This window comes from Chelonus insularis, unplaced genomic scaffold, assembly GCF_013357705.1.
Source record: "Chelonus insularis isolate UGA/USDA-ARS -01 unplaced genomic scaffold, ASM1335770v1 contig_135_pilon, whole genome shotgun sequence".
Taxonomy (NCBI): Eukaryota; Metazoa; Arthropoda; class Insecta; order Hymenoptera; family Braconidae; genus Chelonus; species Chelonus insularis.
In genome coordinates, this window is record NW_023276376.1 from 1085983 (window position 1) to 1098102 (window position 12120).

The 12120-nt window shown below is 32.4% G+C and overlaps 1 long non-coding RNA gene across 1 annotated transcript in view; it reads right to left on the reverse strand.

The window, feature by feature from the left end:
- LOC118074423 (uncharacterized) overlaps positions 1-9785 on the reverse strand; it is a 34147-nt gene extending 24362 nt beyond the window's left edge. Inside the window, exons 1-2 of the long non-coding RNA XR_004691207.1 lie at positions 9628-9785; positions 6934-7091 (exon numbers count right to left, since the gene is read on the reverse strand). This is a non-coding gene — a long non-coding RNA (uncharacterized lncRNA). The remainder of the gene's footprint in view (positions 1-6933; positions 7092-9627) is intronic.
- Between the last annotated feature and the right edge of the window lie 2335 nt (positions 9786-12120).

Sequence of the window (12120 nt, forward strand, 5' to 3'; positions counted from 1 at the left end):
TAGCCGTTCTCTTGCCCTTTCCATCCTCTTAACTACCTATCCTATCTCGCTCTGTTCAATTTAAAATACTTAATCTACCTTAATCTCACATTCAAAAATTTTTTTCTAATTTACTTGACTTGAGACGTAAATTTAAATTTTAATCATTTTAGATTCAATTCAGATGAGGGTGACCTTCTAAATACAAGACAATGATTTTAATCTGTGTGTGTTTAAATGAGAATTTTTTTTTCTTCGACCAAATTGATGATAGGGGGTTGTATTAAAGTCTATTGATTTTTTTATAGCTGAATTAAGAATGTGGGTGGTATAGAAACTGAGTTGAGAACCATCGGAGGAAATAAGAAACTGGGAAAATGGCGAGGATTTTAATTTGCATCCCCTTCCCCCAACAAGTCACCCTTTTCTTTAGTAGAAAGAGATGAAAGGTGAGTCTGGCCACTTTCTCCAGTGTAAAAGCAGCACAAGAACGAACCGAGGGTTGGAAATATCATAGCCGCGCGCGCAGAACGAAATTACCGATTTGCCGAGGGTGCGTCTTCGTTTTCTTTTTTTTTTATTATTAAAAATCACCCCTTTTTATCCTCTCACCGACAATCTTTTCATAAATCGCCAGTAGAGTAAACATTTTTTTTTTTTACTCAAAAACTTTCTTACCAAGTTTTCCATTTTTCATCGTCATATTAGCCTGGCTCAATGTCATTTAAGAAGTCGCGGTCGATCACTTCTTTAGATGTTCTTAGCCAATCAGCCGTTATGTTTTGCTTAAAAGCGTGGTCGTGTCCCTCATTGACGTCGAATCTTTCATCATTCCTTTGACTGGCGCTTAGGATATCTTCCTTCGGGTAGTTCCTTTCAACCTTTCCTTATCAAAGGAAACGCAATTTCTTCTAAGAATACTCTCACTACGTTGAAGAATTTTTTCTGACAGTTCCTGACAAAAAAGAACCATCATAGAAATTTATCACGTTTTTGAACGTCGTTGATAGACATTGGTATAATGATTAAAGTTAATCAAAACTCACTTGACAGTTATTTTTAATAAATACTCGTTAAATTGATGATCATAATTTTATTGGCTTTTGAATTTGAACATTTGAACATTTGACATATGGCTCAATTGGTCATTCCACATCAACGGAAGCATAGAAAATCCATACTGTGATATTCAACGTTTTTTTTACACATCCTTTCTTTCATATCCACTCATTATAAAAGGAATTCAAAGTAACTTGAACTACTTAAGAAGCATTATTTGTGAATTAATTACGACAAAGAATCATCTGATGGAAATAAAAAAGACGATGTTATTTCTTTATCAAAGACGATAGATCATAAGTTAAAATTAAAAGCAATACTATTAATGAAGCCAGAAATGTCAGTTTTCTTTATTTAGTCGACATAGTCGTGCCTTTCAGTACAGCAGTTCGTCGTCCATATAATACTCTAGTTCATTAATTTCTTACAAAGACAGTGTGCCAGAGTCAGGAGCCGCGAGGTCCAGAAAGAGTCGAGAGTCAAGTCAAGAGAAAATGCAGGTTTGAAAGGAAGAAGATCGAGTATATATTTGAATTCAAAAACCAAGTTAAACGGACTATAAAAGTGTCTTTGTCTTTCTTCTGAGCGTTCTCCAATGTTTTTTCTCATTTCACTCCCATCCTAAGTACCCCCTTTCTCCTCTCTCTTTATCCTTCCACCTAGACAGAAAGAACGAACAAGTAAAAGATAGTTAAAGAAAGAAGAAAGAAATACAAAAAAAAAAAAAGAAAGAAACGAACATCTAGACCCCTTCTCCGGCACCTTCATCCCCTCGGGAGCCTCCCACTCACCCCCGGAGTTTCGAGGCTCAGTCAATAAAGTATTCTAAAAAGCCCGCGCGAATAAGAGCCGTCTTACTCCCCCTTACCCGCGCCCCCGACTTCTGGCGCGGCATCCAACCCTCTTTTCCCGGCATTCAGGGATAGAAAGAGCAAGGGGGAGACACAGGGTGGAAAAATAGGGGTGGCAAAAAACGTCAATAATATCGGCAAGATGGAAGCTGCAAATGTTTTAAGGGATAGCACTCTTTTTATACCCCCTTCCACTCACTTAACGTCTTGACATCCCCTAGTCTTACTTTATTTCGAATTATTTCCTATTTTCTATTACTCTCCTTTTCCAACGCACAGCTCTTATGATGCAGAAACGTGTTGGAAATGTTTAATATTACATTAAAAATTTTTGGAAATATTTTAATCATTGTTACTTTTGGAAATAGAGTAAGTTAAGGGTATGTAACTGGATAAGAGTATGAGATGAATAAACATCAAACGTAATTCTAGAAGTCAACTGGCCATGCACTTTAATATGCTAGCTCATTTGATTCTGTTGGATTTTAAAAGTATTAGAATTTTTTAGTGAAAAAATAGATATAATGAAAAGACTGAATGGTTTAGTTTTTATTACTTAATGAATGTTTTTATTTTTGTTTATTAGCTGCTTCTCGTCACTATTGCACATTTGAAATATTGTCCCGCTTGGATAGTCGAGTTCAGAAATATTTATGTATCCCGGATGCGCACTCACTCTTAGAAACTTACCCACAAAGAGAGATTTCAAGGGAGAAAAGACGAATGCAATTCTGTTGTAACTTTCTTAGATGCCTTGGACTTTCTTACTCAACTGAAAATATTAAATTGTAAACATTTCTCTGATTTTGAGTCTCAAGCATCATATTGCATTCCCTTTTATTGTAATTTTTGTTGCTCATATTTATTATTATTTTTTTTCATTCAAAATTCTTTTTTTACCTTTGAACTTGTTATAAGTTTATTAACTATTGAATTTGCTTTTATTGTTTATTATTCAAAAGAACAACAGACAAGGCAAATAATAATTATAATTATAATGGATAAATTATTAAAAATTTATTCACTGATTATTATGTTTATTAATTTCGTTATTATTAATTTGAAAGATTATTTATATATATATATATATTGATTATGCGTTGTAGATACATGTAATGATAGATATTCTAGGAAAACTCAAGTCCTTGATTTTAGAGTTTCTCCTCTTACTCCTTTACCAGCTATCTTCCGCGTGGGAATATAATTACCGCACTCGTGTTTTCCGTTAATTGCCATTATCGATGGGAACTTCGTTACTCTTGAAGAGTTTCTATCGACTTGTGTATATGTTGAAGTAAATGAATAAAAGCATTCTAAATTTAACAAATATCTCTATTTTATTGAATTATTTTTCAAATTATTTATAATAATATTAAATAAACTATAAACATAAAACATTGTTTTTTTCGAGTGCAAGTCAATTAATTACGTCAAAGATAAAGTCTATTGAATCAAACAGTATTCATTTGCTCAAATAAAATAATGATGTTCAATCGAGCGAAATGTGTTTGTTTGATTTAACTGAATGAATAAACAATTGACAAAAAAATTATTAGTGGAATAAACATTTGAAGTAATATGACTTTTATTTAATTTAAAAAAGTATATGTATACATTATAGATGAGTTAAAAAGAAAAAGTTGAATCGTGCGATAGGAGAAATTTTGAACGTGAAACTTTTAGAATATAAAGCGTTCGTTCGTCCGTTCAAGGAGAAAAGCGAGAAAAAGGTAAGAGGGAGGTTTTCTCCCTCTTGGTAATCGCACCGACCGTTCTTGGGGTAGTGAAAAGTTTTTTTTTCCATTTTTTTTTATTTCTTTTTTAATTCTCCGTAGCCGGAAGAAAATATCTCGAAACTCGCTACCTTCCTTTTGCCCCGACGACGAGAGTCCGCCTTCTTTCTCGTGCCACCCCATCGCCTGACTACTAACCACCCCCTGAACACCACCACCTACATTTCTCTTTCCTCTCTTTTCTTCACCCCCTTAAAGCTACCATCCCTCTTCCGTTCCTTCCCGCGAGTACAATGGAACCCGAATCCATCTCGGACAGCCTTACCTCCGTTCCTCTTTTCTACATCCCCATCACCTCATTCCACCTCTTTTCATCCCGCTTCTTATTCTTCTTCTTCTGCTTCTTCTAGCGTCTCCCTCTTTTTCTTCGTATCTTGGTAGAACAGCGACGAGGAATAATTCCATTTTCTTGTGCGAGTACAATTTTGCTTTCAATTTATTTTCCTCCCTTTTTCCAACCCCCGTGAGACGGTCATCCTACCACTTTTCCGTCCTTCTATTTCTATCTCTTGTTCTCAGTTTTTTTTTCTTCATTTCGGCTTTACGCTGACTTTATACTATTGCTCTTTTTTAATCTCATCATTGAGTTCGAGGTTGTATGCAATATATTCTTTCCATTCTTTTCCACTTCAAAGTCATCAATATTTATATTCATATAATCAGAATACAATGCATGTAATTAACAATCGTATATTGTAAATTATTAATTAAATTATGCTGAGGAATTTTTAAAGCGAAAATTAGCGTTATTTTGTGGGTAAACTTGGAATGAAAATGGCTCTAAAACTTCATTAACCCTGAGTTATTGTTACTCAAAGTTCATTTTCCTACAGGAAATGACCAGGATCATTTTTTCCACACCTCCGATTAGTCTTTAATTTGCCATATAACATAAAACTCATTGCTACTCGAAAATATGACACGTGTGTGTTGAATATTCTATCAATTATTTTTCTACAAGTATGGATTGTTATCATGAAAAGTAATTATGAAAATAAATTGGAAAAAATCAAACTATTTCCTTATCACAACTGAAAATATGGAACTTGAAGTAATCTCCTATCTACATTCATATTTATTAGAGTTTTGAAAATAAATTGTTTCCCTCAATGAATGATAAAAATTAAAAAAAAAAAGTCCATATCTTAATAAGAAAATATTCTGATATGTTGATTGTCCTGTAATGAAATACAATCTGTAGTTAGAATTGAAATTACGATGTAATGTTACTTTAGTAGGTTTGATAGTCATAACGAGTTTTAACAAACAGAGTAGTGAGAGAAAACGAAAGACAACAACGAACAGACTCGTTATCTCTTACTTGGAAACCCTTTTCTCAACTGCATCTCAGTGGCCGCGAGAGAGCGAGTTAAAAGAAGGGAGGAGTGACGAATTAAAATCCGTACCACCCTTCGTAGAGTGAGACCGACTTCTATACGGGGTCGCAAGAAAATTCGCAAAGTAATCAGCGAGTGCTAGTCCCTGTTCGGGCATAATTAATCTTAACGTCGGGTCGAAATTTTCCGTAAGGGGATGTCAGATCTCTTCTTGATCCACTCGCTAAGAAATAAAAATTTTAACCAGGGGATGAGTTATACATTTTTTGAAAAAGAATAAACAAGGGATGAAGGGTATTACTAGCTAATTTAGCTTTCCATTTCTTCACTTCTGTTTCGTGCCCGAGAGCAGAATATTTTGGAGATCATCACATCTTATCTCTATTTTAATTCTGACTCTTAATAACTTGTTTAAGGGAGTCAGAAATTACTAAAATATCTAATATTACATTAAAGCTTAATTTAAAATGATTTTTATCGCTACGTTAAATAAATATATTCTCAGTTTAAAAAAAAATTCTTTTTTTCAACTCTCATCAATTTCAGTCCATCAAAGTCAAGGGTGAAGAAAATAAAAAAAGCATGGCAGTCATTTTGTGACCCTAAAGTTCATGGGGTGGGTACTTGACTCTGTTTGTACACAAAAAAAGGTAGATCACCCCTGAGCAAACTACCCTCGACTCAAAGAGCGATCATAGTGCCCCCATACGTAAGATTCGTTAAACTTCTCTCGAGATTTTTTGTTGACATTAAAGAAACTTTATGTGGCGCCATCGTAATGAGGGTTGAAGAAACTCAAATGAGAAACGACAAACTACCCTTATATTTTACTTAATTCTATCGAGAAGGAAGAAATCTTAAAAAGTTCTTGTGATAAGTATTTTTTCTTAATTTTTTCTAGTAAATTTTTCAATAGATACACTTTTAAACCATTAAAAATTCATTATATATTTATTTATCACGATTTAATTCACATTTTTCAAATCAAAATTGACCTTAATATTTGAATAATAATAAAAACTTGAAATCTTAGTCTGCACAAAATCAATGATTGCAACATTTAAAATCTCAAAATAGAACTACTCTTGAAAATTGTCAATAAGTAAAGAAACAATGTTACAATAATATGACGTTTATGTATTTTTAAAGGGTCAAGGGGATGCAAGATAAGACACTAATAATGATATATTAATGATGGCATAAGTATAACGAGGAAACTGGAGGTCGGGACTCATGGGGTGATAAGGATAGAGAGAGCAAGTGAAATGATGAGAAAGATAGAAAAGGGGATGGAAAAGAGATTGAGAAGGGGTGGGAATGAGCGCATGCGAGGAGTAGTCGCGAGCAAATAAGTAAAGTTTGTTTGCAACTTATAATAGGGACGCTTCGCGTTATATACACCTATGTATTGGTATGGAGAATATAGATGTGTTCTATCGTGAAAAGGATAAAGTATATAGCACATTGAAGGTTAGGTTACTATACTACTAAACCGAGTTGCATGGTAATAGACCATATAGATATAATCTACAACAAATTTCTAGACTAAAAGTCGACATTCTTCACTAATTCTTCTTTCTTATTTTAATACTTTAAAAACAAAAATCAAAATTAATTTTCTCTTCTGTCGTTTCATTTTCTTTTATTTTAATTATTTCTATGAAAGTGAATTATTTATGTTGAATAGAAAGATTTGAGAGTTATTTAAATTCGCCAATCAATAATCACAAATCATAATGCAGAGAAATTTAAAAATTATTACTAAAGAAAAAAAAATATCCATAGACCAAATTAAAATAAGAGAAATTAGTATGTTGAACGTACTTTTGTATCCTTCAGAAATACTTAGAAGCCAATAAGTAACTAATGCTATGTCAGAATGCATGTACATCATACGTTGAAAGGGTGTCTTACCTTTAAATACAAAGGCTGGAAATGGGTTGGCTGTGCTGTAGAGTCTGACTACTGCAAGTCATGAGGATGCATGTGTGGAAACTTGTACGGCGATGAAGCTCCTCCGGGCGCCATGATCAAAAGTTTAAATTGGAAATTTGGGAAACGCTGACGAGGCACTGAAATTTAAAAAAAAAACTTCAATATTTACTCCTTCCACTGAAATCATTATTATAACTTGATAAATTTTCATTTCCAAGTTTAATTTTCTTTCTATTTATTTTTCTTTTGATCTTAATTATCGCTTACTTCTTCATTTCAAATTTAAATAGAGGCTGCATTGTTTTAATCGGAAAGCTTAAAAAGAAAAGATTTAATGATGAATAATTCCAACCGCATTAAGTTATTCAAGAAATAGAAAAATTTTTAGTATCACATACATATGGACATTCTCTAATGCCATAATATCAATAGTATTTATGAACTAGGTAGTAACTAATATTCCAATCATTCCCAAATGCTCTAATATGTATACAAGTTTCACTCACATCTTGCTAAAATTGATCAGTACGCAGGATGATCGACGCAAACCGAGCGCGTGAATTCCAACCTCACTAACCCCTAAACCACCCTCGTGTATTCTCTAATAATTGCTCATACCAATCATCAATTTTGGAGCCAGAAATTCTTGGTGTTCTATCATCAGGGGATACATAACTATGACAATCATTATCCACCCATTATCAGTGGTTGAATTTTTGCATCTACTAATTAATAAATCTACACCTCGGTAAATTCTCACCACACATCTAATCCTTAAATGAACTTCAGAGACATATAAAATTTTCAAACATTAATTAATTATCATTTTCGATTTACAGTTATGGTGAATAGAAAAAAAAAATTTTACTAAACAAATATTCGTCATACTGAATGATATTTTTCTTTGCGGTTCATTGAATCAACTACGATAGAGTACAAAAGAAAAAAAATGTCATTTGTGTGTTAAATAGGCTGCCTGTGAATTTTTGAAAGAACTGAATACTCTAAGCTGACCACTGGTCAGTATTTGGGGGTTGAAGAGTCTCTAAGGGGTGCCAAGTTAGCTTTAGAAGTGATTTTGCGACTGTGAAGAATACTGAAAGGGATATATATGATGCCCCAAGCACGATTTTTAATTCTATAAAGAGAGAAGAATGTGAATGCAATCTTTTGTTCAATGAAATCTTATGCTTTCATTGATCTAATGAGGCGTCATATAATTGCTTATTAATGGTCAACTGACCGCACGCGAGACATTGTTATGAAGGTAAGTGTTAGTAGACTCTACAGGACATCAAAGAGAGAGTTATGTGATGGTATATTCTGCTATTATTTTTTAAAAAAGCTTTTTTGTAAAATAATGCAATTTTTTAATGTAAAAAAATATATTTTGGAAATTGGTAATTGTAATGTCTGAGAATAATAAACGATTCTCACTGAAGTTGGGTCAGAATATTTTTAAAAAGACATTTATTTGAAGAAGAATATAAAATATCAAAGGCAGAAGGTATCTATTGCAGGATAAATATATAAATTCTTTTCTTTTCTCGACATATGAATGCAAAAATAAATTAAAACCCGATCAAGTTTCTGTAGTTCTTTATGGTTCGCGATTGCATCTGCCGCGAACAGACGTCTTCCTACCCAATTTCCTCTCTCCCTCCCTCTTCATGTCCTGATTTCGACTCATTGTCCTGTCCCCGAAAACTTCGAAAACTGGTCTAACTGGACGTTACAACGCGGGCGTAACAGTCCGGTTCCCTTCAACTGCTACATTGTAAACTGGTTACAGTTACAAATAAAATTTTACCGAGCTCAAATATTTCCTCACACTTGGTTCAATTTTTTTTTCACTCACAGATTGAGGAAGAGGATCATTATGTACTTTCACTTCTTCACGCGTCCCAGATGAGATACATCCTTTGTATATAACAGTAAATAATTTCGATCAGGGTTGATTACTGTATTCTTTAAAGTCCATTTTTTCTGACTTGATTTTTGCTCATTTCGATTTTTTCAATTTTTATAGTTAAAATACATTTGCTTATAAAAATGACTATGGCAACATGCGGAATCAGTCAGAAACAAATATGAGTTGCAATAAAAACTTGAATAATGTTTTCAATAATTTTAAGAAACGTTTGTAATTTTTTATTGTTGAAGAATTAATTATAATCAGTTTGTTTAAAACCAATAAGAAGTTTTGCTGTCTTATAAATATGTTGGAATGAAATACTTTTAATTTATCGAGTAAGTTAAAAAAATTTAATTGTCATTCTAGGAATCCTGACTGATGTTTATGATTTGTTTTGGGTTTGCTCAAACTATTATTGCCATTTTTGCTTAGCAATTTTTTACCGCGTTCTATTCTACAGATAATTTCCATCTTCTGGCTAAAAAGATATACTTATTAATGTTTAAAAAAAATTATTGATGTAAGATACTATTTAAAAAAAAGTTAAAAAAAATTTTCAAAAATGGTTGTTCTTACTATTTTGTTTTTAAGTGTTCAGAGAAATGTTTTGGAGATGATGAGAATTGTTACGAGTTACTTTTTTCCGTTATTTATTTATCCAATCCAAGCAAAGGGACAGTAGTGTTCACTCGAAATCCTGATTATTGAATGGAAACCACATTCTATAACTTACCCATCTTCTTTTTACTAAAACTCACTTTCTTCCTGTTATATCGCGAACTGGTTTCCTTTCCCACATTCAAAAGTGGAAGTAGGCCCACCGGTCACTACTGGGGTATTACTTGGAGGGGGTACAGAGTAGTTTGAATTTTTTTTTATGTCCACCACTAGACTGACTACTGACCAGTTCAACTTCATCATAAGCATTTAGTTCGTGATTTTCTTTCGGCTCGTTTGGATCAGTCCTCGTCTCCAAATCTTAAATCAAAAAATGTCTAAATTCAACACATAAATCAGACTCACTAAAAAGAAACAGTTTTTCAAATTTTTACCACAATAATTAATCAACATGTGACTACAACCGAAACACTTTTTTTTCTTATTTCTCAGGTATGTAAAAAATTTCCATCAACTCTTTTATATCTAAAAACTTTAATGACTATAGAGAAATAAAATTAATAGTTACGTTTTATTTGAAAATTTTGAAAAAAATATAAACGACAAAGTTTTATTTTTTTAAATAAAAAATGAATATTATAGTGAATATATTAGTATGTATAAGGATTAGTTTTCCCAAGTTTTCTCCCTCTCGAGAGTCGTTCGAGGGCGGAGTCGGGTAAGCGGCCATACTGCCACCCCCGTCTTACTAGACACCCCCTCAATGAGTAAAGAAAAGGACGAAAAACACTAGGTGGTAGAAATTGTTTATCTTTATTTAAAATTTCAAAAGAAAAAAATTAAAATACTTGAAAAATAATTTTTTTTAAATATTTTATAAAATAAAGAAAAAAATTTAATTAATCCAAACTACAAAAAAAAAATATTTGTTAGAAATGAAATGCTGGAGGAACGAATTGATGAATTTTGAGTTCATTTCGCATCATTTCTACTTCCTCTTACTCTTCGCTATATCTCATTTCCATTTACTCTGTGTCACATGTAAAGTCTTATTCTGTAATTTCGTTTACAAATGAAAGGCCCGCAAGCTATGACTTTGTACACGACGCGCAATGTTATGTTGAGAAACCTCGCCCAGGTCGCCGGGACTTCTTCAAGGTACGGTTATTCCTCTTACATCATCTCAACATCATCTTCATTTCTAACAACATTGCGAGCTTCAAATTCTAACTCATTCGAGCGTTAATCACCGCAAGAGATGTTTCTTCACTGTAATTTTTCATTAAGATGCCAGTAATATAAATTGTAAAAATGATTTTAATTAAAATTACTTATTTATATTCCATTAGATGAGGTCAATATTTATTAACTTCAATTACTTCATTTCAACTAAAATTATACTCAAATATTTTCAATAGATAAAACTTTTTAATAAAAAATGAAATTTATTGTACTTTGAACATTTGTACAATTTTACTTTAAATATTAAATGCAAAATGATCATAAAAATTGAATGTCTTTAAAAGTTTAAATTAATTCAATAAAATAGTTTAAAAGTATGATTTAGCTTTTAAAAAATTTGGGACACCTTACACATTTATACTACGGTATTTTAATTCTCCTGGAATGCTGGCTGACCGCCAAACGTCCACAGAGATTTCTTAATACCCAGCCACAAAATGCCCACCCTCGTTTCACCTCTTTCCCTCTTTCTCTCGATTAGAGTTACCCTGGAGGGCGACAGAGTATCTCCAACTAGGGAATCTCGTGGGTTGAGGATTGCCACGGTCATCCTGCTATTTTTTCCTTTTTTTATCACTTTTTATCCCCTACACAGAATGAGACCATTTCCAATATCACTTTCCGGAAATATTCACCCTCATTCCTCACGTCCAATTATTCCTACTCAATTTTTTCCCTCTGTTTTTTTATCCGATTATATTCATTCGCTTTTATTGAAATTTTTATGCTCTATAACCTCGATTCAGTTGAATCAAAATAACAAATAAAATATAAATTGAAAAAAATTGTTAACTTTTCAATCGATTTAATTGATTGAAGGCATGTTCTAAATTGATTTAATCAGCTTATATTTATATTTAATCACTCTAGATTGTTCATAAATCGATGTCACTAGTCATTATGATTAAATTAACACCGATAAATAAAGTGAAATTTTCTATCAATTCTGTGTGAAGAAAATTTTATAATCAGACGTTCATACTCAAAAGTTATTCTGACATTCAAACTGAACCCAAAATGCATTCAATGATTGAGTTGTGTTTTTCATTGGATACAATGTTTTATTTTGTTAGTTTACTTTATTTAGAAAAATAAAAATAATTTTCTAAGTCTATATCATTTAACTTACTCTAAAGTTAAAAATAATTTAAAAAATCTTAATTCTTCCATACGCTACAATTTGAAACAACACAGTAACTTTATTACATTTAAGACTAGAGGGTTTCAGAGGACACGAAAATTTAAGAGCTGAAATCAGGGCTAACAGAATAGTCAAAAGGGTCTCCTTGGTATCCAAGAATGGGAATGAAATTCAGCGAGAGGATGTGGAATGAGTTGTATCTACATCTCAGGGAAAATTTTCAGTGAGCATTATCCAGTAGGAAAATACG